Source organism: Pleurodeles waltl, chromosome 10 (genome assembly GCF_031143425.1).
Source record: "Pleurodeles waltl isolate 20211129_DDA chromosome 10, aPleWal1.hap1.20221129, whole genome shotgun sequence".
Classification (NCBI taxonomy): domain Eukaryota; kingdom Metazoa; phylum Chordata; class Amphibia; order Caudata; family Salamandridae; genus Pleurodeles; species Pleurodeles waltl.
In genome coordinates this window covers 966,788,021-966,815,271 of record NC_090449.1, presented here as the reverse complement: position 1 = coordinate 966,815,271, position 27,251 = coordinate 966,788,021, and the positions used below count along the sequence as shown (strand labels likewise).

The 27,251-nt window shown below is 42.9% G+C and overlaps 1 protein-coding gene across 2 annotated transcripts in view; it reads left to right on the top strand.

Moving 5' to 3' along the window:
* The first annotated feature begins 7,357 nt into the window (after window positions 1-7,357).
* Window positions 7,358-27,251, top strand: part of DGKB (diacylglycerol kinase beta) — a 2,237,541-nt gene continuing 2,217,647 nt past the window's right edge. Inside the window, exon 1 of one of the 2 annotated variants that reach the window (XM_069211796.1) lies at window positions 7,358-7,801. The gene's annotated coding sequence lies outside the window, so the exon portion shown is untranslated. The remainder of the gene's footprint in view (window positions 7,802-27,251) is intronic. The other variant, XM_069211795.1, reaches the window with a different exon arrangement.

The following is a 27,251-nucleotide window of genomic DNA, read 5'->3' as shown; positions in this document are numbered from 1 at the left end:
AAGCAGCACATTATCTTCAGAGGGCACACCATTGGCCTCTACAAAGAGGCCTCCCAGAACACCCTGAGGTGATGAAAGGACTTTCTACCGGTGATAGACTGCCTTCGCTCTAAGGAAATCACTTACGGCTGGGCAACCAGTTCCGGCTAATCTTCTGCTGGAATGGACAACTACACCAACCTTGATCAGTCTCAGATGCCCATCACATCCTGAACATTTCCTCAGATACTGCATCACCCAGCTAGCCCGCCTCGCCTCATAATCCCCACCAAGGTGGAGATCCTAAAAGAAAGTGGGGAAATGTGGTCAGCGCTTCAACCCGGACCTTGGTGAGTGTGCCTGAAAGCGGCAAGCAGTTCTGGAGCATTTGGAATGAGAGGCGAGTGAAGGCTCTACCTAATGAACCCTTATGGATACTTTGCCGTCCCCTCCAGCTGTAACTCGGCAACTTTCACCTCGTCAACCTGGGGGCTAGGATGGCAGAGCAAGCAGCACCATCCAGTGGGGCAGCCCTGCGCTGCATCACCTTGTGCCTCCACTACCATTAGGGCCATCATCCCAAATGGAACTTTGCTGTGATTTCAGTGCTAGCAATATCTGTTTTTTTGGTTACTGTTTTGGTTTAGGGGAGTTAATATTTTCACTGCACGCAGAAAAGTTGGGGCACATTTCCTAGTGAACTCGTATGGGATCCTAACTACTAACTCTCACACCTGCTGTGTTCTATGTGGTCTCCCCAGTGGCTTCATCTCCTTGGTACCCTCATGGTGGGTCTAAACCTATATATAATGAACCTCAATTTTCAAGGCCTAAATAACCCCACAAAACAAAGGGCAGTCTCATCCCTCCTTGAGCACTCCGGAAACGGCATCTGCTTCCTTCGGAAGATGAATCCATTGCCTGCAGATGTTCATCGCATGAAGTCCCAAGGCTTCCCCAGGCAGTTTTGTTCCTCTACTTCTAGCAACCAAGGGAGGGTTGTTGTACTATTTGCTAAAGGTTTACAGGTGAAATAGAGTCGAAACTTGCAGAACACAAAGGGTGAATGTTGGCTTACAGAGTGTGCTTGGGCTCAATTTCTTATACTCTTGCAAATATATACACTGCTAATCAACCTCAAGAGGTATTCCTTAAAGTCACTGTCTCGTAAGTTCTCTAGACTCCTGATGTGTCCATGCTTGTGGGTGGGGACTTTAACTTGGTTCTAGATGATGACATGGACAGTTCTGGCCAATGTACGTCTCAAAAGGGAGCCCTTTCCTCTCAAGGCCTTCAATGGCTGGCTGACTGTGGCCAATGAGATGTATGGAGAAGTCACCACTCTCAAATGCGAGACTACACCTACTATTCAGCGGCACATAAAACTTATGCCCGTATGTATTACTTCTTGGCAACCCCTGCATTCCAGACCCTCCTGCAGAACTCTTTCAATGGTCCTAGAGCCCTTTCCAACCACACTCACCTGACTCTGGTAGCCAAGGTGGACTTTGAGTATAGGAGGCAGTCTCGCTGGCGATTACGGGAAAGCCTCCTTCAGTCTCCCTCAACGGTTCAGATGATTCACAAAAGTACCACAGACTATCTTCTCCCCAATGACACTGACCAAACACTTATAGCTTCATTGTGAAAGACCTTAAAGCTAGTGTTGCAGGGTGAACTAATTGATAGATCAGTGGTGGAGAACAGAGTCATTAAAGAGAAGCGGCAAGAGCTGAAACTGAGGGTGCTGGAGCTCGAGATGGTTGATAAATGAACCAGAGCCCCACGGGTCTGGAGATAACTAAAATGAACATGCAAGCCCCTTCATCAGCTTGATCTAGACAGAGCAGAATGTGCTCTTGTTTGTCTGAAGCACAAATTCTATCTTGGGAGCAACCACAGTGTACGATTACTCACACAAAGCTTGCACATCCACTCTGACACTGTTCCTATGCTTCGTCCCACACTGACCACCGAAGCCTACTCCGATCAGGAGAATACTGACGCATTCTGGCATTTCTGCCATGCTCTAAACGCAGACAATGAGGCCTCCAATACTGACCCAGTAGATTACCCGTCAGTATGCCAGCCGTCGGCCCTCACTAGCCACGCAGCTACCATTCTCAACAAACTCATGTATGTGAAGAAGTGAACTCTGCTATTGCCCGTGTGAAGCTGATGAAATCGCCGAGGCCTGATGGCTTCACTGCATTATTTTATAAGACATTTTGCAACAACCTAGTCCCACTCCTTACCTGCTTATTTAATTCCTTTGCCCTCATAGGTGCCCTCGTAGACACCACGCTAGGAGCTACAATCTCAGTTATCCCTAAGCCAGGCAAAGATTCAGGTCTGTAGCTCTTGCCAACCAGCATCTTTGTCGAACGTGGACCCTAAGCTCTTCACAAGCATATTAGCCAGCCGCCTAAACCCCTATATGTCAGGATTAATAGAGCCGGACCAGGTGGGCTTTATCCCCACACGCCAATGTGGAGACAATATGCGGCATCTCTTCCACCTCCTAGATAAGGCTTGCAGATTGGAAATGGAAGTCCTCTTCCTCTCTGTCGATGCGAAAAAGGCATTGGACAGGGTTAGCTGGTCTTTCCTTTTTAGGACGCTGGAACTTTTTGGGTTTGGTGAGAAATTCATCAAATGTATTAAGACTATCCATAGCACCCCAGAGCTGCAGAACAATTTAATGGCACACTTTCCCAACCCTTCCCTATCTGCTGTGGTACATACCAAGGATGCCTCCTTTACCCACTCCTTTTAGCCTTGTACATGAAGCCATTTGCCCAACACCTCCGTGCACGACCGGATAGCACAGACATCCAGTTTTGAGGAGATCGATACATAATAAGCGTGTATGCAGACGATGTCCTCCTGTCCATTGAGAATCCCCACATGCCCTCCCTGCCTTTGTGTCAGAGCTCAAGGCCTGTGGGTCCCTCTCTGAGTTCAAAGTTAACACACAAAAATCCCAAATACTAAAACTTACGGTTGCTCTACAAACAGCGACCCTATTGCAAACGCAGCTTCCATTTGAATGGGCACCTGACAATATCTCCTACTTGGGAATTAAGCTATCACCCATGATTGCCGAAACCATTATGGGTAACTATGCCACCCTGTGAAAACAAATTCACCCTGACATCTCCAGCTGGGAATACCTGGGCCTCTCTTGGCTTCGTAGAGAGGCTGCTATCAAAATGGTCATCCTTCCACATATTCTTTATCTTTTCTAAGTGATGCCCCTAAACCTGCTGAAACACACTCTCCAAGCTATACAAACCAAAATCAATAAGTTCATATGGTCGGGGAAGAAGCCTCACCTATCCAAATCCCTAGTCCACTGCCCCACTTGAGAAGGGGGACTTGCAGCCCCATCAATCCTCTGCTACTATTAGGCCTCCCAGCTACGATTTCTGTTGGAGAGGAGCAGACCTGTCACCAAAAAGCACTGGTTCTTTATGGTCCAGGCGGTGATGGGATCCCATATTTGGAAGAAACCCTGGCTTCTGCACCCACATAGGGCCTATGGTCTCTACCTATTGCCAGTCGTGGATGCAATCCTTTCAGTAGCTGTTAAGAATAAACTCACTTCCTTTTGGTCCCCAATGACACCAATAGTGGGAAGTTCTGAATTTTTGCCATGACTGCAACCCGAGCAGGTCACACGCTGGCAATATGGGGTTTGTAAGAGAATAGGGTGCCTGTTTGATGACCAAGGAATTACTACCTTTGAACAAATGAAGCAGGATTATGGGTTGGAGGAGGCAGACCATCTCACTTATCTCCAGGACCATCACTGGAATCTGCAACCTTTAGTTAGCCTGCACGTCGAGAGACCCCTAACATCCTTTGAAATTATGCTCTTATGCAAATCCAATGGCAAGCTTCTCATCACCGAATTGTACAAGCTACTCGGCACAAATGAATCTAAGACTTGTTCAGCAGGTCAAAAGTGGTGGTTGGACAAACCTGGTCAGGCACTCTCTGATACCGACTGGGCTGATATCTTCTCTAGAGCTCACCATTCGGCATGTAACATGACTAGCACTGAAACAATGTACAAAATTGTATCCTACTGGTATTACACCCCAGCCAGAATTGGTTCTTGGTTCCCCTCAATGGTCTAAAGAGTGCAGGAGGGGATGTGAGGGGGACGAGGCCCCTTATTCACCTATTATGGCATTGTTCCAAACTCATTCCGCTTTGGGAACAAGTCCTTAACAACGTGGATAAAGCCTTGATGACAACTATCCCACGGTTCCCAGCATATACAATTCTTGGCCTACCTAAACCCCTGATCTTTTTCCTTCGCTTGCAATTGGGGAAGCATATGGCACACGCTTTGAAAGTGGCACAACACATCATTCTGGCCCTTTGGGGTATGGATCATTCCCTGCAATACATGGCATGGTTCCATAAACTCTGGGGCATCCTGGGTATGGAAAGGATATCACTTACACTAGATTGGAAAAATGACGCCTATAATGTGATGTGGGCTCCGATCATCCACATCCTCTCCTTGGAATCTAATGAATTGACATGCCGGTCTACCTTAAGGTTCTGCAATTAGTGCCCCCCGTTGAGGCTACCATCCCAAGTATCTCTAACTAAAGGGACTGGGATACACCCTTCCTTTCCAGCGTGTATGTGTTCCCACTATAAGCATTAGTTCCCAAGGTGTGCAGATTTGGTGGGAGGGGGGTTATTACATTTGGTTTAAATGTTCTGTTCTACAAATTTTCATCTAAAACGCTGCCTGACTCCTGGTTGTTGGCTCCAAGCTGTGTGCTCTTTGGAAGGTAAACATCTAATGCTGCAGGCCCTGTGGGGTTGTAGGCTCATAGCTGTGTTCACACTTGTTATTTCGGGGTCTTGAATAAGCAGAAATGATTAATAAAAAATGATATCTTTACTTGTATATGTTGGATTTTATTGTTGTTTTGGTCTTGTTTTAGTCAAATAAATGTTGGCTATTTTTCTTAACAGATGCGGGGTCCTTTTGTAGGGTTTTCACTGTGTTACTGTGCATGTGTGTACAAATACTTTACACATTGCCTCTGAGATAAGCCTTGCTGCTTGTGCCAAGCTACCAACGGGGTGAGCAAGGGTTATTTTAACTGTGTGTCTCCCTTACCCTCACTAGAGTGAGGGTCACTACTTGGACAGGGTGCAGACCACTGCCAACTAGAAACCCCATTTCTAGAAGAAACAAAGGTACACAGTTTATACCTTTACAAGTACTTCAGAGAAACTATGACTTGGAGGCAGGTTTTTTACTTTATTCAACTCCCCATGAAAGAGATATGCATGCACTATAAGAAAGCCAGATGTATCTGTGTGTATGTGTAATCACACAAATAATTATTCAAATGGCACTCATAATTGTGTTTTCTATTTAATTCTTTTATAGAGCTACTCATTCCAATGTTGGGTGTCAGAGCAGTTTACATAATGCACAAACACAATGGGCCAGATATACATAGATGGAATTTTTTTATGTTTCCTAAATAGTTACTCCATAGAAATCGCTATTTTGGGAATGCAAAATGATATGCAACAAACTACTGATTTCCTATTAGAAAATCATAGTTAAGAAATCCCATGCCATTTGTGACAATTGGCCGGTTTGGCATTTCCAAAATAGAAATTTCCTATTAGGACTTTGCTATATTGGATGGCTATGGAAAAAAAGCCCCTGTAATGCACTCCAAAAATAGGGGCACACATTTACAGTACACATATGCCCTAAGTGCATGTGTGTGCTCTATCACATTTTTAAAAAAGCATCTTTGGGAGTTTTTTTAAATTGCATATGGTTACCATCAACTTGAAGTCAATGGTAATTGTATTTCCTAAATGCCCAATTTGCATTTAGGAAATGGTTGGCACATCTGATTAGGAATCACAAATAGGTAATGCCTATTTGCGATTTCCTGTGTGGAGGATTGGAAATTGTGATTTCTACTGGATAAAAATCGCAATTTGCAATTCCGTAAGGACTTTTAGTACTTCTGAAAAGCCCATTCAGCATTTGTTTAATGGCCGGAAACAGGGATTCAGACCGTTAGGAAATGCAAAATGGCTTTGTACATCTGGCCCAAAGAACCATACAAATGTGTTAAATAACGTATAGGAAATGTTACCTAAGAAAGTGAAGGTTATAAAATGTAAGAATCACATATTGTTCATACCTGTAGATCCTATATGTTAACAGTGAATGGTTGGGAGAAACACACATTCTGGATATAAACCGTATTGATTAGCATTGTGTGTACTAACAAGACTAGGGGCCGGATGCACAAAATTCCTATTTTGTATTTCCTAAATTGTGAATCTTAAGAGATTACTATTTAGGAAATGCTATATAGAATGTACAAAAATAGAGATTTCCTAATAGTGATTCCCAAAGACTGGAAACCACCATTAGGAAATCGCTATTTAAGAAATGCTACACCATTAATTTCTAAAGGCCCATAGGTCTTGCATTTCCAAAGTTATGATTTCCTAAAAGGAAATTAAAAATTAGGAAATGCAAAAGCAAGGGCGCACAGGGGCCTACGGCCCACCTTGATACACCCCCAAAAAAAGTAGGGCACATATAAAGTGCACAAATCCACTAGGGACATTTGTGTGCTACATGGCACTTTCAAAAGTCAGACCCTGCTTTTTATTCTCCGCCCCCCAGGACTCCACCTCCTTTCCTTTGCAAACCTTGAACCCACATTTCTGAGTTCCTGGGGAACATTATTCCCAGTTCTAGTACCGACCTCAAACCTTAATGTAAAACACGTTTGCGGCCTCCCTAAAATAAGAATAAAACGTTATTACCTCTAATGCCTAACACTACGCAAATACTGTCTACGGTTTACATCAACAGACATGGTGAAACCAAGCCTCGGATTAATGCGAAACAACCTCGGACATTACATTTGCCGAGTGTTTTCCTGTGGGCAACAACTCACGTTTTGTTACTAGTTACACCTTGTGATTGAGTAAATGAGCTCACCTGTGCAATGCACGAAATTACCTTCGTCTTCATCTCGCCTACCAAAATGATATACTTTACCACCGGTGGTAGAATTGACGTGCAATTAGATACTAGGATCAACAAACTGCGCAGATCTCTTCGGGAAAGAAAATGCGTAAAATAGCCAGTCTGACCGCCCCTCTCGCAATATACTGACTTTTAGTTTTAGCGTGCAACTCTACGCTTCGATGTCATTTTGTAACTATTCCTTAAAAGTGCTTTACAATACCTGAATCACTAGTTTAAGTCTAATGATCCACGCCTTCGTGTGCTTTAAAATATATTATTTAGTTCGCATTTTCCTAGTACATATGTTTTCAACCTACAAGGGGCGACGTGTCACTCCGCTGGCTAGTTCGGGGCTGCCTTGTTGATGAATGTAACCTACGGGTCCAGGTGATGAAATGCTCCCTGTGAACAGCAAGGTGGATGCAGACAAGCAGCCGGCCGTGAGTGCGCCCCGGGGGTGCCCAGGGGCGCACCGCACTGCAGGTGCGTCTGTGGTATACAGAACGGGAGGCTGTGGGATGCCTCTCCCGGCCGATGCTCCGAGGAGCCAGGCAAAGCGAAGAAGCAGCAGAGCGCAGCCGTGACGTCAGCCAGTACTGGCGAGTGATGGGGGAGGGAGGGGAGACACTGACACAAACACAGCGGATCCTCGCCTGGCTCAGGAGGCGCTGGCTGCACCGGCTGCATCTGCAAGGACAGGATAAGCTTCAGGGGGAGTGAGGGTCAGCGCCACGCAGTGTCGGGGAGCAGCACAGACCCTGCCAACTTCAGGTGAGAGGGGCCTGGGGGCGCGCACCTGGGAGACCCCGTGCCGAGAATGAGTGGTCTTGCAACAGATACATTGTAGCCCATGTCAATAGCAGTGCCCGAGCCTTGGGTGTGCAGCGCTAGCCCTGTGCGCCAATATGTCAGTGTGCGCCGAGCACGCATCGCCTTCCGTGGGGCTGCATGCATAGGTGTCAGACACACACAACAGGTACTGTGAGCTTCTGCGCGCCTTGGCCCCCCAGGTCCCCCCTTCTCACAAGCCACTGCTTGTTACACTGTCGACATACACGGCTGACGGACTGGTGAGGTGGAGGGAGAGAATGAATGGACTGGGTATTTACTGGTGTATGTAAGACCCCGACGAGCGTCGGTTTGCCACTTGTCATTGCAACCTGCAGATAAAACGTGTTCCCGTGGAATTATGAACAGTCTCTTTGAAAGCAGTGACCTACCATTTGGTTTTGCGTCTTCGTGCCGCAGATTTTCCATCACTGTTTGTGCCTAAGGCGTGCTCATAGCCCTTTACTGAAAGGAGATGGGTGGTGCTGCACATTTCGACCCCGCTGCCTTCTTTTACTGGGTGTCTATGCATGGTCACATGGCAAGCATGCTTAAAAATTGCTAGTATAGAATTGAGTGACATTGTGCTTTCTTCTGACGGGCTCTGTAAAGGGATAACACCGTGTACCTCGAGATCTGGTGCCATTCAACTTTTTATGCGCATTTAGTATGGCAGTTCTGAATTGTGGCATGCATCGTTTTTCAAGAAGACAGTGTGCGCTGTTGCAGCCGTATACTGTTCACATGACAGTCTTCTGACGCCGTCGGCTGCCTGCTTCTCCAGAGCGAGGCGGCGGGCCATTAGGGGAATACAAGGCAGAGGGAAGTGGAAATGCATCAAACTTCAAATGAATGCACTTGACGTGATGGTTTGTGTTTCTTCTTGCACCAGCGAGGGCAGAGTAAAAAAAAATGCTTTCTGTGCTCAAATGCAGTGTCACAAGGAACAAGCGTAGGTGGTCGTGTCATTCTAAGTTATAGCAGCGAATAAAGACGCACACTTGGAAAAACAGACTCCCCTGCCACTGAAAAATGGCCACATTTGTGCTCAGACAGTGCTCTGCAGCAAACAGTGGGTCGTTGCTTCCTGCGCGCTTTTGCTTATTGTTAAATTAAAGAGCACTTTACGAGTATTTTGCAGTGTTTAAAGAGTTCTGGCATTGTGGACTTTCTAAAGCCCTAATGGGGTGAACATGCATCAAGAAACTGACACACAATAAGTGAAGTCAAGGTCTTGACGAGTAAAATGAAGTAAGATCAGCAAACATTTGCTTTGGCACCTAAGCATAGTTTGTCACTAAGATATATTTAGCTTGGGGGCCCACCTGGCTTTACACTAAATTGAACAGATCAATCTGTAATTCACTTTTCAACTCCTTCTTTTATGCCCAAAGATTGTTCCTTTAGATTATTAACTATTATTTTTAAATAACGCACACTTTTAAATGCGGCTCACATCACGTTTCCTGACATCAATCCTTGGCCTTCAGGTCTTCAGGGATTCCCACCCTTCTCCGTTTTTTGGTTGCACAATGTGTGCCTTTGTTTTCTTTTGGTGAATAGCCTGAACAATTTTATTTTCCTTATGCACAGTGCTCCAGTATCTGCAGGTTAAGTGTTAGCTGAATAAACGATATAAATCAACACCTAAAGAGTTAGTGACCAGACAAAGTGAATGAAGTCACCACTTTAAGAAGCAAGAAATCAAGTTGACTTTATCACTGATAAAATACCTATAGAGTACTCAAATATAGATATCAAATCCAAAAAAGGCAGGGGGTAGCTTGGCCTGTGAGATTGGAGGGGTGTGAGCTTCAAATTTCCTAACAATCTCTCTGGCATATAATGTTAAAATACATTATATGACAAGTAGGGCTCATGAGAGCATTTGGGCCACCAGGACCCCATAAGGACCACATAAGCATCTAGATAAAAGGCGGAGAAATGTCTTTCCTCTTCTACATGGCAAACAGTTTGCACAAGTTGGCGAGCTTACCCAAAAATAACTATGATTTATCTACATTTTCATAATGCAGTAAGAATCATTCCATTTTAGACTTCTATTTCCCAGAAGAGCCTCTCCGCATGAATCAGGATCCCTTCTACTGACTTAACATTCCGAAACACTAATAAATAACATTGCTTCCTCTCCTGTCTTCCAAGTCTACAGAAGGTCAGGTGCTTTCAGCATCTAACTAGTCATGTATCTTTGCCAGAGTGTCCGTGGATGTTTCCTATCACTGAACTAGCAGGTGCCGAAATACCAAAGCCCAGAAGCTTGAGTAAACACTAATTTAATTTATTAATCAACAAGGCGATAAAAATTGATTTTCATTACTTTTATTAGTCCCATGATACTATTGATTCATCACAGAGAGTTGTGCCTACAGAATGGTCTGTTCCAAGTCTGCAAAAGTCAAATCACCTAAAACATAAACACTTGCTATGAACTATGTGGATACTATCTGAATGGTTCCTAGATTTCCTATGAACCCATATTGGAGTCTAGGCACACCTATTATGAGTTGTGCAATATGGTAACCACTATCAGAGCTTGTTGCCCTTTAAATTTACAAATAAATAAAGAATTAAATAAAGAACAATAAAAGATAAAATACATGTAGGGGCTCATTATTATTCTCAGGGGTATGCCACTGGCGCTGTTCAATGCCGTACTTGCTGACTACCAAGTCCGTCTAGTTTTAATTGCACATTATTCCTCTTTTGTCCACCACTCTATAGTTAATTTGTATTTCTTTCACTTTTGCAGGGCCTTTTTCATCCCTGCTTACACCCTTTCTCACTATTTTTCTAATTTTCTCTTTCTCCTTCTTTTGTCCTTCTTATCCTTTCTTTTTCTAGTTCCAACTTAAAGTCTGAAGATTTTTAAAAAAAAAAGTCACAGTCATCAAAAATGAGTGCTGGTGCTAACCACCTCTTGCTCACATTAGTCATGTTGTCTCCGTCCCTCAAAATCATGGCAACATTTTGTTCTGGGGTTTGGTGGGATTCAAGAGCATTTCAACTATATGCTGCATGCATTTTAGTGTTGTGACATTATTTATTCTGGATTTTCCGTGGCCTTCTGAGGAATATATCAGGACATTAACTCAGATAAAGATATTTGGGTCCGGCAATAAAGACAATGGACGTGAAAGAGAATTACCCACATATTTGCTTACCTTCTTCCTGAGTGTGTTATGCATATAAACAATCTTTAGTACCTGAGCCCCCATTCAAATTTTCATGGGATTCCAATAGGTCAGAGGATAACCCTAAGGGGCTGCATGCATGCTATATTGTCTGGATAAGCTCTTGCTATGTAAATGAGCTCCATTTAGATTAATTGCATGTAAATTTATTTTATGAGGGTTTTTCTGAAAATCAGGCATGTGTCGGATTCTGATGCTCCTATACTGTACATCCCTACCCTTCATCCTTACAAGTTTTGATTAGGGTTTTAGGATAACTTAACAATCAATGTTTCAAAACACTAGCAACATATGTTGTTACTATGCTACTCAATAATGCTACATTTACCAAAGTTAGATGATAGGTTGACATGATCCACCTGGATTTGACTTTTTGGCCCCATAAATAACCAAGTTACCTCTTCTGGAAGTATTGAGACACCAAATGGCCCTATGTTGGCTAAATGTACATCACTGGCATCCAGTCGCAGCTAAGGGGAGGGAGAAAGGACTAGGCGATGCAGTGTGTGGCAGGGGACGGGGGAGTGAAAAAAAAATATACATATAATATGAGAATTTTAAGTTGTGTATTAGCTTTCTGTGAATTGTATAATTTTTTTAATCCTTGTCATGTGAGTTCATTAGGGTGAAAGACTGCATAATGCAACTTCATTTGACGTCATTCATGGTAAAAGGACATGTGACATTTCTTCCTGCTTTGTCACCAGTGGGATAAACATTTGTAATATGGTTGTCAGATTATAAGGCTATCATATGTACTTTCTCTCATTCCTCTAGTCTCATTAGGTTGCCACCCAATACCATGTTTGAAAGTGGGTAAGGCGGAAATCAGCGTCCTGAGGGTAGGAAGGGAATGAAATGTAATGTATTGTTTCTGTCTACAATAATCTCGACCTGTTGACATATTCGAATAATTAAAACAAATATAATGAATTTTACTTAGTTTGCCCCCATGTCAACATAAATGGGTAAATTGGAGTTTATTCACATTATCAGCCTTACCTTCCACTTAGCCACTTAATGATTTTGCACAAGATGGCTCGCTCTTGTCTGTTTTTAACCTCCTTATCCTGATGATCCTCCTTTTGAAGGGTAAAGATTGTAAGGATCAATTGTGATTCTATAAGACGCTTTTTAACAAAGCTAAATAATATTTTTCCAGGAGGGTGTGAGAAAATGCCAATTTTTCTGTGGTTACTCCTATTTTTTTACTGCATTTTGTTCCTATGGGGACACTGCTTCCCAGTGCCCACTGTATGGGCTGTCAACCTTAAAACAGGTACACATTGGATAATCCTTGATTGTCATATGTAACTTCCCTATAAGGACAATATGACAAAAGCTATTTTCACTATAGAGGGCTCTGACTGTCCTATGACCAAAGTAGAGTACATATTACAATATTAGTTTTGCTATTCCAGGCTTGAGACCAGCTAGGAAAACAATCCAACCACAGTTTTTAATAGTTATTAAAAGCACAATTCAATGGTGAAGTTGGATTTGTAATATATATTTAGGAAAATCAACTTTTAGAAAGTTACCCTTCTCTTCCTGAAGTACTTCTAGGCCAATTTACATTAGGTCTCCAGATGCTACCCAACAAGGGCATGACCTTAATGAGGTGTGAAAACTGCTTTCAGAGCAGAAACAATAGCAGTTGTGCTTTGAGGTGTTTTGCAGGAAGACCAGTGAGATCGGCCCAGGAACCTTATTAAGTTGTAAAAGGGCCCACACTTTCACCAGTAGATATAAAGTGAGACTCAGGAAAGGGAAACCTTTGTTCCTCCAGCTAGGCTGGCCCATACCCAGTGGGAGGGAAACTACACAGAACCAGTGTTGAGTAGCCACAAATGAAGGGACTACTTACTTCCTTTCGCACACCTATGAGGGGTGCACGGGCAACCTGATTTAATAAAACCTCTTCCAGGCGTAAGACTTCTTTAACACCCTGTTAAACCAAGTAACAGGGCCATGGTTTACAAGGGGTAGAGGGAGTTTGTCCTTGCTTAAGACAGACTTTAGAGTGGTCTTCTGGACTTGGACATTATTTATAATGCCTTGATCCAGGGAACAATCTGGGTAAATAACTTATAACAGTTTTATAACTAGATTAACTGGATTAATCCAGGGACAGGTTTACTACGTGCCTAATTTATTTCCTGGTGGTTGGCCGGTTGGCCGCCAGGGTGATGGAGTAAATTACTCCATCGACATATTAGAGGTGCAGACAAACAAATTTGGAAATGTCAACTCGACCAGTTGACTTAGCTAGCATTAATAGGAATTAGAGTCCTGGCTTTCTGTCAATGCATTGTAATTTTGCAGTAGGGCTCTGCTAACATGCCGTACGGCAAACTTATACAGCTTTTTTATTTTCAAAAGAAAAATCCAGAGCCGGATTTTCTTTTGAAAATAAAAAAACAACAATGCCCACCTCCCATGGTGAGAGAGGCAGTAAGAAATTGGGTTAATGGTTAAAGGAGATGGAACCTCTACTCAGACAACAACCAAACTCCTTGTCAGGGTAAACCACAAAAGTCTCTAAACTATACTGTAATTAAACCTCTGATAGATGAGAACAAAAGCAGACAGGCTTAATTTAGAGGTAAAGTGTAAAGTATTTATGTAGCACACAAACACTAATAAAGGAAAAACAAAACACAGGAAAAAAAAACTAATTTAGAAAAAGAGACTAACTTTTAATGAATAAAATGATACCAGAATGACAGACATCCAACCAGTAGAACTGGAGATATTCAGTTTTAAAGGAGTAAGTTAAAAAAGTGCCTAAAAGCACAAAGCACCACACATGATCATCTGGTCATGCTTGACAAGGGGAAAGTCACAAGTTCAGGATGATTGTAGTGAAGCGTAGGCCAGATACAGGGACAAAGTTAGTCCTGCTGAAAAGTTTGAGTTTGGCATGAAAAGCTATGTTCACAGTGGAGGGGGGCAAGAGGAGCACAGGCAGCTATGCAGATAGTCATCTCTGAAGGGTGAAGGAAAGGGCAGTCACCACACTTTGTCATTGCTGTAGCACGAAATGTGGCTCTTGCATTGCCAGTCATTGCTGGAAGTCACTATAGTGCAAAGAGCAGGTCTCACCATTGCTTTGCTTTGGCAGTCATCGTGGATGACAGAGTTTTGGTGTGAATGAATCCTTTCATGATTGCAAGGAGCGAGACATCAGGATTTTCACCCTTTTTGTAGAGACATACACTCTGATGATAGCCCAGGGTACAGATCCTGAGGAGGCATCTCTTGGGGTCAGGAACTCACTCCAGAAGAGACCAGCAGGGCTCAGGCAGGTCCAAATGAAGCTTCAGGCAAAAACAACAAAGTGATGGATGGGATGCTTCCATTAATCTCAGCCACTGAAAAATGCTCCCAATGTATCATTTTTTTGCCCACCATGCTGCCTGAGTTTGGAATCAGCCATATGCAATTTATTCTTGACCCTGCTCCTCCCCCTTCCTGCACAAAAACAATCCTGAGAGGCTTTTTCCTCTTTCTATGACGTGCTGCTGAATACAACGCACATACAGGGAAAAAAAGGATAAATAAATATATTTCTCTGCATTACGCCTCTCCTGGGGAGGTGTAACTTTTCGATGCATTCCCAGGTGTACCAGGTTTGGTAACTCTAGAAATGCATCAAAAACCATGGGACTTGCATGGAAACACCCACACAGTGCCATGGAACACCTCCCTTGCACAGAGTAATGCAACACAGAAATTTGCACTGCGTTGCATTACTCCAGATTTTTTAAACCATTCAAAACCATGCAAAGTGGCTTTGCGTGGCTTCGAAATTCTGACTTGAGCTTTGCGCCACTCTTGCACCACATTGTGTGGTGCAAAAGTGATACAGACCGGGTCACACATATGGCCCCCATTTTCCTACAGTTAAATTTGGTAAAATATGACTTTCAACCATAAATTGTCCCATCACTCAATATAAAGTTTAAAATGCGTGTTGTGCCAGTTGTAATGATGCAGGCAGGAAACTGAATAACTTATTAAAAACATTATCTTGCATCATATATTTGATAACAGTGCACTCCTGTCCATGTTATGAATGTCACTTTATCACCCTCAAATGTACAATACATAGACACCTGCAGTGACAAAGCCGGAATACAAAGACAACCCAAACACGTTTCTGGTGCTGGTGACTAAAACCCAATACCACAGTCACACTTTACTGGCAGACCAAGAAGCAGAGTGCAGTGGTTGGGAATTAGAGAGACAGGAGAATGCAGGCAGCATATGGCACTACTACAGCTCGAGCAGTCATAATGCAGGCTATAGTTGCAGATTTGTCTTGTCTATGAGAAGAATGTGCATTCTCTGGAAGATCGCCTGCTGGTACTTCAAAAATGATATTAAATGGATGCTATGTCGATGCTCTTTTCTGATGTTGCTTGAAAACCCTACACATCGATTGCTCGTCATTCGTTAATGTAGATGATTGTACTTTCTCTGTCCACATGTCTCCAGATGAGCGTCTGCACCTCCTCAGAATTCACCCACTCCTATTTGCTTCGAGGCAAAGTCCCAGAATCTGCTGACCCATGTAAATTCTGCAGTTCATGCATATCAAAATTTGCAATTCAAGTACCTAAACAGCTTTTTGCCACCTACAGAAAAGTTAAGATTGTTTCTTTTTTCCTGCATCGAAAAGAGATGTTCTATCACAAATTCCAACCTTGCATCATGTGGTCTGTTCCTTGATTTTTCTCCAGATCAGCATACTGTTTTTTTTGTTTTGTTTACCACTTACATGGAGGGTGCTCTTCCAAAGGTATCGTTTCCCAGGTTATTTTCTGGTGACTCGAATTTAAGAGCAAACTAATCTCACTGTGTAAGTTTATGATCTGGACAACATTTGCTTTCTGGTAACTTTTATGCTGTTTTTGTCTGGAGCTCCGTTTCAGCGTTTAAAAAAATCTACAGCGAACCCTCTGTTAAGCTTTTATTTTCACCACCTGGCCTTTACATGCTCCTTCTGAACTCTTCGCTGGTCAGCTTGGATTGTATCTGTATACAATTAAAAGGCTTACGACCGAGGCCACAATACTAGCAGTGGACTTTGGTTATCTTGGTTCCCCCTTTATATTTTACCTCTGATGGTGTAAAGCGTGCCAATATTTAAATATACTATTTTATAGTTCTGTCTACCACGCCTATGGCAGCAATTGCAGTAGTGAAGTTCTTTCAGAAAACTGCAACTGACATGAAGTTTGCGGCCCCGCAGTCACACGAAGAGGCAGATATGTAAGTGGAGAAAAACAGAGGCAGGACTAAAAGCGAAAATCAGCAGGCCGTGGTAACATCTCTTCAACACGACCCCGGAAAAGGCACCGGCTGCCTACCGTTTGGAGAACATACAGTCCACTTATCAGGACTGGTGCCGTGGCACAGCATCTGCACAGCAGTGACTAAATTGGTTACATTTTCGTCAACTCTTTTATGGATCTGCGTCTTTCCACTGAACACGCGCGATGGCAGCAGGACTCTCCCAGAACTCATCTTATCGCATTTTAAACAGTTATTAAAGCTGTGGTATGTGGAATGCAGTACTGCTTTAAATTACCAACGAGAAACAAGCAACTCCATCAAGTGAAAGCTGGATTATTTGCCCTATCTAGACTGCCTAAGACCGTATGAAATATTAACTGCAGGCATGTAAAGCTCATTCCACACAAAGCACTGGAGCAAATTTTCAGAAAAAGAAAAATGGCTTATAATGCCGATCTAATCACCATGCGTTGCTATGCATTTTACCTTGGATCTGCGCATGATATATACATAATGCATAACACCGTCATTCTGTGGGTACCGGGCAACCTGCAGCAAGGAAACTGCTAGGTGTTGGTAGGTATAACAAAGAAAAATGTAATGTTACCTTAAATGCTGTGGGGCGTATTGAATGGCGTATGATGGTGTGATTGATTGTTAGTGATTGACTCCCCTGCCACACCTCAGATGGATGATGAGATTTAGAGCATTCTATATCAGGGCACGTAATACAATCGAAAATGACAAGTCAGAGTTGGACTGGGACATAAAATAGGCCAAGGCTGCAAAAGAAAAGTGGACGTCCTTAGCCAATCAGATACTTGAAGAGTGACCCACAATTGCAAATCGGGGTAGTTTTGAACTTGTAAATACACACTGTGTAGACGTTTGCAAGATATAGGAGACTGCATGCAGTTTTTGCTTGTTGCAGGAAATAGTTGTGGTAATATCAGAGAAATCAACAGTAAACACTGGCCCACTAGACCATAAAACTGGCACACAAACAGCCAAAAAACAGCCCACAGACAGACCTGTCAGATCAGTGCCTTTGGCAGTTTGCCCTATAGACCAGTACAACCGTAAAACGATGTACCAAATAACTGCAGTGTGCTGCATATTATGATGCACAATGTCAATACCTAGTGTAATGTTCCACTACCACCCTTGATAATGGGAAGTAACCCAAGAATGGTTTCACGGATAGGCGTTTAAAGGCAGACGTGATATGGGAACCTATTAGAAATGTATTTAAATGTCTTAATTTAAACCACAGCATATTCACTGCCTCAACTTGAAAGATTCACTGCTTCACAACATTACTCTGTAAATAAATCATTACTTTGAAAATGATAGAGGTGGTTATCCAGATTCCCTGCCAAAATTAGTTGTGGTGCTTCTTGTAGCATCGTGAAAGTGGCAATGTAAAGTTCTGCACATCTGTTTGCAACATGCTGAACACTGTTCCCACAATTCCCATGATTGTGGGTAAACTGAGTCGCATGTTAGGACCAACTAGAGAAATGTGGTAATATGTGAATGTGACATGTAAAATGGAACGACTGTAGACGAGCAATAAAATAAATGTCATGTCAAGTGACCTAAGTGAGGCATAACACGGTGCTATATTTCTGTATTCAAAACACAATACAGATGAAAAGTAATGCATTCATGCACACACAAGCACTGGAAGTGGATCGGCTTAAAAAAAGGGCAATTTTTTGCCCATGAAGGGTCCCTAAATGACCCCTCCATCCACCCGTATCCTGACACCTTATATGTTTTTACACTCCTTTTTTCCCACCCCCAGCCAATGCAAGAAACTAAACAGTGGCCACAACTTTTCTTTCAGGTTATGGTCAGCCATGCAGGGCCTCGCTTTTTCTACAGATTTGCAAAGGATCCCTGGAGGATCCGAGGAGGTTCCACTCCTCTAGATATACACATCTGCTTGTCTTTGAATAGTTCTAAAACCACTGAACAGATTTCCACCAAATAACAAAAAGCACCCTTTCTGGACCAAGAGCTAACTTTCTGCTATATTGGTATAATTCCTTCCAGCAGTTCAGACTGCAGTTGTGTTCAAAATCCCTGTGGGAATTAACATGGGAAACACACTGTTTCTGAACACCTCCCCCCCCCCTTTTTTTGTTCTCGACCCCGCTTGGCGGATCACCCCGAAAAATTTGATGCACAACACAACCCTTGGGCAAACATTTTGTGAAGATTTATCAAAGATATAGCCAAGTCAAAAAACTTTTTTTCAATGGACACTAGGTCCTAACTATAAGTAGGTAATATGTTTTTATATATATATATATATATATATATATATATATATATATATATATATATATATATATATAAGACCATTAGGTCAAATCGCGTTAGTCAATCTGTGATTCCTCGGGTCTTGCTCGTAGCCAGAATGGTCCCCCTCCAGTTACCACTTAGTCTGAATGTCGTTATGGTACAGACTATTGGAGTGGCCAGGTGAGGAAGGGGTGTTGGGGAAGGAACTGCAGGAAGGGAGACCTATTAAGGAAAAGATAGCAGAGTTGTAACTGCTTCTCCTTGACCTTCCCTCTATACCAATGTTCCACTTTTCCCCTAAAACAGTCACCTGTGCCCTGCCTCACTGTCTCCTAGAAGGATGGTGATGAGATTATGGTTTTCTCCTACAAAACAGCAGTGCAGCAGATGAGGATTAGCACATACACAATAAACATTAAGTATGAATGACACATACTATAAGCACAAACTACCTATGTTCCAATACCTACCAGGCCTCACTCTTTAGAAGCCTTGAGTTGACCTTCAAAGGTATTCTGCAAGACTGGGATCAAGTTTGATTAGACTGGTAGATTAACTTTGCTCTACTGGGAGACAAGATCGCTGCAAAGTTCCCACGAAGTTCCCCAATAGTTCACACAGTGTTTTCTTAGCATATAATAAACCTGCCTTGTAACATGTGTACAGCATTTCCCAAAATTATGTTTCTGAGCGTGATTGCAAACTAAAAGTGTGATGCTCTCTTAGTCTCGAGATTGGGCAAATCTCACAACCTGATCTGGTTTACAAAATCACCCAAAAGCACCCGTTCCTGGCCAATGATGTCTCTGTCATTCTGTACTGGCAGCTGACAGTTCTCCGACACCTGAAATCTTCAGAAAGAAGAACATGCCCAAGCGGAAGCGAGCCCCAGAACACAGGAGCACCACATCCACAGTCAGAGGGAAGAACAGTGAGCAGGCATTCAAGGGCGGGCTCAAAGATATCATGAGTGCTGTAATTTGTGGGATAACTAGCAGTGCACTCCGAGGGCGTGAGTTGTAGTTATCTTAGGGCGTGAGTTATAGTTTCTTGAAATAACTCTAACTGTTACATGAATTTCTATGGTTTGTTTGTTTAAAATGTTAGCCTAACTATAACGTCTCTGTAATTTTAGCTTTTTTCAGTGACTCATTATGTGTTTTTTAATTTAAAGTAATTTTCATTACAATACGTTAATCCAACCAACACCGCACACAGCCTTCAGCCGTGCATGGCAGCAGTTGGCCGCAGGGCCTAGCTGCCTGCACCCAACACCTATTACAACTCAACCCTGTGCTGTGCAAGGCCTTTGGCCATGCAGTGTGAGGGTAGTCCACAGTGCCTGCTCTGCGGGCTGGCCCTGCGGCCAGCCCTCGCCACAAATGGCGGGATGAAAGAGAGAGACAGAGATTATTATTGTAATGGTCTCTCCATTCAATGACTTCAAAGAGTCAGACTAGCAAGATGTTTGGTACTAATGTTATAGTTATGTTTGTATAAAGCATAGAACTGAGTCACTTCTGGCCTAATGATCAAGGTCTTGGGCTGTCACTTGGCAGGCTGAGGGTTCAAATCCTGGTATTGCTTGGTAGTGTGTTTGTTTATTTACTAGTGATTTGACTGGTAAACCTTCCTAGTAATGGAACATTCACATTTTGTTCCACTCAAATGCATCTTTTGAATTTCATAGGTATGTCTAGAATCATCACAGTAAGGAATCACCTCTGGCCAAAATGTTAATGTCACAGACTCTCACACTGAACGATGAGGGTTCTACTCTATGTATGTCCGTGGTAAATTTTCTTCTTTAATTTCTTTTAAACTTCAAAAGTTTAAGGTTCATACTGAGAGGTGATCTCACTCTTTTGAAATTACACATTTTCTTTTAAATTTGTCCTAAAATATCATTCTACATGGGGCTCCCTCTCAAGTTCTCTATGACAATATCTTTCTCTTAATTTCTCTCCTACTCTCTCAATCTCTCGCTTTCTTTGTCTATCTCTCCCTCTCCTTCACCCCATAACGGGATGGAAGAGAGAGAGAGAGAGATTGTTATTGCAATTGATTCCCCATACAATGACTTCAAAGTGTCATACCACTTTGTGAGTGGCGCTGGTGTAGTGGTATCATGCAAGGTTCGCTTTCTTGGAGAGGTTATGTTGTAATGGCAAGAGCTGCTGACTTTGTTGCTGGAAAACCAAATTCCAATCTAAGCATTGGTTCAACAGCTTGTGATTCTAGGCACATCAGTTAATCTCCTCTTCCCTACCAAAATAAATATATCCTTGTGTAACCTAACTGGTGCTCATGTAAAGTGCTCCAAAACCCTCAGGTCAAGTTCATGCTGTAAAAACCACACTGGCAAGATGCTTGGTCCCAATGTTAGAGCTATGTTTTAATACACAGTACAGCAGAGTCATGTCTGGCCTACTGGTAAAGCTCATGGACTATCACTCAGTAAGTCGAAGGTTCAAATCCTGATATCTCATGGTAGTGTGTCTGTTTAGTTAATAGTTTTTTTTAAATATTAAGCATTCTTAGTGATGGAACACTTATGTTTTTCCCATGAAAATCTACAGTTAAAATGTCATAGTTATGTCTTGAGACTACTTACTTGGGTGTCACCTGCAGCCTTGTGGTTTAAATGTTGGACTTTCATACTGAAGGTTGAGGGTTCAAGTCTAGGTGTACTACTTGTCATTTTCGTGTTTTAGTTTCTTTTCGGCTTCAAATATTTAAGGTACATACCGAAATGTGATCTCACTCTTTTTACTTGACAATTACATTTTTATTTTCAATTTGTCCTAAAATATATCAGTCTAACTATATAATTTATGAAATTTTAGAAAAATTCTCTGGGTGGTCACAGGGACTTGAGATATACAAATTTGGATTCCTCTTTTTTCTCAAAAACTACAGAACAGATTTACACAAAATAACCAAAAGCGTAACCTGCATGCTGAAAGCTAACTTTCTGCTAAATTTGGTGTAATTCCATCCAGTGGTTCGGGCTGCAGTTTTGTTCAAAGCTCCTATGGGAAGTAACATGAAAAACACATGATTTTTACCTTCTCTTTTTCTCGACCTCACTTGACAGATCACCCCAAAGTTTTCCATGCACAACAAGAATCACCGGGGCACTTTAAAAAAAAACAATTGTGAAGATTCGTGAAGCCGTGCCAAAGATATAGGCAAGTCGAGGAATGCTTTTTCAATGGAAACATTGTCCCAATTATAACTATCTACTGGTAAAATATATATATATATATGTATGTATGTATGTATACATATATATATATATATATATATATATATATATATATGTATATATATATATATATATATATAACTATATATATATATATATATATATATATATATATATATATATATATATATATATATATATATATCTCAGTCAATTCCCAAAGGACCGAAGCACTCATGGGTAGGTAACAGCACAATTTATTTCTTCAATCAGACGGGTTTCGGCATAATTGCCTTTTTCAATGGTTATAGCGTACTTCAGAATCACATGACATTTGCTTTTAAAAATACTGCATTAGTCTCATTACATATCCAATCATAAATGTAATATTAGTTACTTCGCACCAAAAATGATTTTCAACTTAAGACATGTTGCCTCCCTTGTTGCCGACGGTGCCCTTTGTGTATACCTGGAGACGCTGACTTCATAGCTCACGTCTCACCATTTTGTAATGTCCAGTTCCAGCAGACTTCTTCAATGGCCTGCGGCGGTTCTGGCAGTTTAAAAAAAACTAAAATCCCAGTAGCCAATTAACTGCCAAACTCTTCATGATAGTTGTCATTCACATGTTAACATTTCAATCAATTCCCAAAGGACCGTAGCACTCATGGGTAGGTAACAGCACTCTAGAGGAGGCATGAGATTGGCTCGAGGGCTGGAGACTGGTGGAGCGTCAGACACCACGAAATGGGATGGATGGTAAATGCTGGGGGAGTACTGGGAGAGCAGACCAGAGCAACAAACTTGTGGCAGATTCAGAGCCTGAGGAACCAGGAAAGATTTGACCCCCACCCGGGGTCTCCTTCCCAGCGGTGGAGGGACACCCTTTATGTCCTCAGGGTCAATTTAGCAGAGAGTTCACAAATCAGACGGAGTCACCAACTGGAGGAATAAAGAGAAGTTTATTACATGGATAATAGCTCGAGCTAATACAGAGTCCCAGGACAGTCAAGTGACTATCCTACGGAGGCTGCCCCTTCACTCTGGGGCACCCAACCTTATATACACACAAAACTGCTTAGTCAGAGGACAACTCCACCCCTTTCGTATTCAAGGTCCTCTGCGGTCTTCAGAATATTTCAGGGATACACATGTGGTGGGAGAAGGTACAGATGCAGCTGGCAGGAGGTGGCAACGACCTGTACAAACTTGTTCGGACAGTTACTGATTAAGCACGACAATTCTCTGAACTGTAATTGGAAAAAGTAATATGGCAGCGATAAGCAGATTGCAGCCCAAGGCTGCGAGCACAAGGTCAATCATCAAAGTTCAGGAGGTTTGTCGAGCACATGGCAACATAATAAAGATAAACAGATGCCTAGCAGCTATGGTGTATGATTAACTTTATGTACATTTTCTCAATCCCTCCTTTTGCCATTGTGAGGCAAGTTTGAATGTCATTCGGTGTCTATGTTAATGGACATAAGGTCTTTTATCTCCTGCTCAAGGGACAGCATAGCCGTTTGTTGAGGAGGGCGAACAGGCCAGGGGGCAAAGGCTGCCATATAGCAACCGCACAAAGCAGGTAGGCACTGTACACAAAGACAACAGGTGAGGAATACAGTAGCAAGCACAAAAAGGAATATTAGTATCTTCCAGCCCCATTGGGAAATCAAGCCCCAAAACCAGTCGGTCAAGGACCATGTTCCTTCGTCTTGGTGTATTGTGGAAGCTATCATATGCAACCTTTGAATAGCTTTATACACTGAAGGGGCATTGTCAGGTATATAAATGCAGCAGCTCGATCCGATCAAAGTACACACTCCACCACGGTCTGCCAAGATAATGTCAAGAACCATTCTGTTTTGAAGAGTAACAAGGCGGTCAGCAGCGAGCTCTGCAGTGATGTTACTCAGAGCTCCTGCTGTTTCATATTTATTGTTGCTTCCACGACTCCTGTGAGATGTCTGATATCCCTACTGTTCATCATAGGGCCCCAAAATGGAAGGACTCCTTTAAAGTAGTCCAATGCTTCTTGTGCTGAGGTATCTTCTGCAGATATTACCCCTCTCCGAGTCCTGTGGTGTTGAGGGCCAGCTGTGTAAGTTGGTGGTAGTAACCAAGCAATGTAACACGTGCCGGTCCAGGTGGGTACCAAGGAGGTGTAGGCATTATTACCACAAACAAAATACGAGTTTCGTGATGGTATCATGGTAGGACAATTTGTTCCATTCAATATTACTGTAGCATTACAGTTACTGGCACCTACACTTCTATTACCACTTTTCTGAAAACAAAGTGGAGCCTTGACCTGTGCTACAAAAAATCTTCGGGCCAATCCGGGGTGTGGTATTAAAGGCTAAAAAATATATGTCAGTAGACCTATTTCGTCGGTCAGCATATTCTGACTTTTCTTCCTTTGTTCCATAAACTCTCGTTCCAGTGGGCCAGCATAACTGGTATAGGTGGGTGACCAATAGTCCGGAATTAGTAGCATCCATTGAGGTATCCCAAATGGCTGATAGTTCATACCAGGCGCTGCAGGAGCCATCAAAAGAAAAAGGGAATGCAATATATGGCAACCTTCTTTGCACGGAACTCGGTAGCAAGCCACATATTCAACAATTTGTTCTATTTACAGCCAGCTGATGTTGATGTAACATAGATATGAAGGTATTGTTTTCATATTCCTTACGTCGTCCTTCCTCATGGGGTGGTAAGGAAACATGGCTGTGTTCTGAAGGCAGTGGCGTAGTTGGTGAGACCTCTGAGTCAGGATCATATATTACCCACCCAATGCAGGACAGAAGTACCAAAAATAGTATTGTTATGGTGAGACAAGCGATACGTGGGCCTAATAGTCTTTTTAAATTACTTATTTTCTTCTTTTTCCTCTTGTCTTCTTCTATAACACCCATTTCTCTTTATTGCTTGTCCCACTAGCAGTTCAGTCCAACCTAGGTGCTGCCCGTGACTGGTGGTTGCTTCACTGTGGGGTGATTCCAGCAGTCCTGTTGACACACTCTGGTCTGCCCCGACAGTCAAAATCACGGCCCTGCAGCTATCGTCAGACTTAATACAGGGGACAAGCAATCAGTTCATTGTTCATTTTCTTATTTTCGTGGGCGGAAATCGTATCTTGTGGACTGTGGTATGGTATGGTCAGGAAATAATTGTTCAGTGTGACCTAAATCTGAGGGAACCTCCTGCAGCACACTGTCGTTCTGTATTTTATCCCTCCACGTAGTGTTGCTAAAATGGTCCTCAGTCGTCAGGTGGTCACCACTTTTTATTTCATCAGAGGGTACGAGTAGGGGTACTTTCTTACAGTGTGATGCATGCATCCAATTCTTAGCTCCCTCGACTTTAACTGCTGTTCGAGTAGCAAGGAGGACCTGTCGCAGACCTTTCCATCAAGGTTCGAGACTCTTTTTCCGCTGGAAATTCTTTGTGAGGACCCAGTCTCCCGGTAGTATCTTGTGGCCTGGATCAGTGGATACAGATGGAAGTGCTTCACGCACCTGTTGGTGAATAGAACGCAAAGAATTAGTGAGTTCATTTATATAGTCCATCAAAACAGGATGTTCTAGTTCTGAGTATTTGTGAGGTCGAGGGACCCCCCAGACATTTGCTGGCCTACCCATCACTATCTCATGGGGTGACAACCCTGATCTAGAGTGAGGTGTCATCCTGACAGACATTAAAGCCAGGGGCAACGCGTCCGGCCACCGTATACCGCTTTCTGCGCATATTTTTGACATCTTCAATTTAAGTGTGCCATTATATTTTTCAACTAGTCCTGCTGACTGGGGGTGGTTAGCTGCATGAAACTTCTGGCAGAGGCCCAACCCTTCACACACCCTTTTCATCACCTGCCCTACAAAATGACTCCCATTATCTGACCAGACACACCTTGGGATCCCAAACCATGGGAAGAACTCCTTCAGAAGTACCTTTGCGGTGGTAAGGGCAGTATTATCTTTAGTAGGGTAAGCTTCTACCCACTTACTAAACATACAGACCACAACTAGGACATATTTCAAGTTATTACACCTTTCCATCTCAATATAATCCATTTGTAGTACTTCAAAGGGATACGTTGGTGGGGAAAAATGCCCAGTGGGGACTGAGGCACCCTTCCCTATATTATGTTGTAAACAAATCATGCAGGATTGAACCAGTTGGTCAGCTACTCTTCTGATATTTTTATTAGACCAAACCGGATCAAGCAAGTCACAGATGCTTTTCGCACTAACGTGTGCAGGACCATGGGCCATAGTCACTACTGGCAGCACAAATGCATCGGGTAACATCCATCTTTCCCTCTGTGACAGATCTGTCCAGCACAGCGTATTTTCGTCTAACTTGGCCTTCCCTTCTTCCCATTCCTTTCTCTCCTGTTCAGTTGCCTCATCCTGTATCTTCCTGACACTCTCTACCGTGTTCCCAAATATTTCATGGGGACGAACCTTCTCTGTACTATCTAACACATACATGTGTCCTGTCTTTGCATACGCTGTATCTTTTGCTGTCTGATCGGCTAGGGCGTTGCCCCGTCCAGTTTCATCTGTCACCTTTTTGGGTGCACTACACTTCATGATAGCCATTATTTTGGGCAACGCCAGGGCAGAAAGTAAGTTAGTTATAAGGGTCCCATGTTGAATACGTGTCCCATGTGAAGTGAGGAATCCTCGTTCTGCCCACAAGCGACCAAAATTGTGTGCTACGCCAAATGCATACTGACTGTCTGTGTAAACATTCACATTAAGTCCTTTACTTAACTCACAGGCTCGTGTTAGAGCTATTAATTCTGCGGCCTGAGCAGAGTTATGTGGTATTCTAGCTGTTTCAACTACAGTGGTAGCTGTTGTAACTGCATAGGCTGCAGAGGTAGTGCCATCGGGTAGCTTGATGCATGAGCCATCTACGTATAATATGCCATCAGGGTCTCTCAGTGGAGTGTCCTGTAAGTCCACTCTCCCTTTTGTTTCATCCTCCGTCCGGAGAATGCAGTCATGTATGTCATCATAAGAATCTTCCGTTTTTTCAGTAATTGGCAATAAAGTGGCAGGATTGAGCGTGTTGCACCTTTTTAATGTTATATGACTAGCTAAAAGTGTCAGTTCATAAGTAGTTAATCGTGCATTAGTAAGATGCTGTGTTTTTGTTTTGTTTAATAGTGCGTCAACAGTGGGTGGGACCAACAGGGTGAGGGGTGAATCCATGACTATCCCGGCCGACTGGCGCACTGCGACCGCTGCAGCGGCTACTGCCCATAGACAGCTCGGGAGTGCACGGGCCACTGGATCCAGTAGGGCCGAAAAATAAGCACAGGGGCGTTGTTTGCCGCCATGCTCTTGGG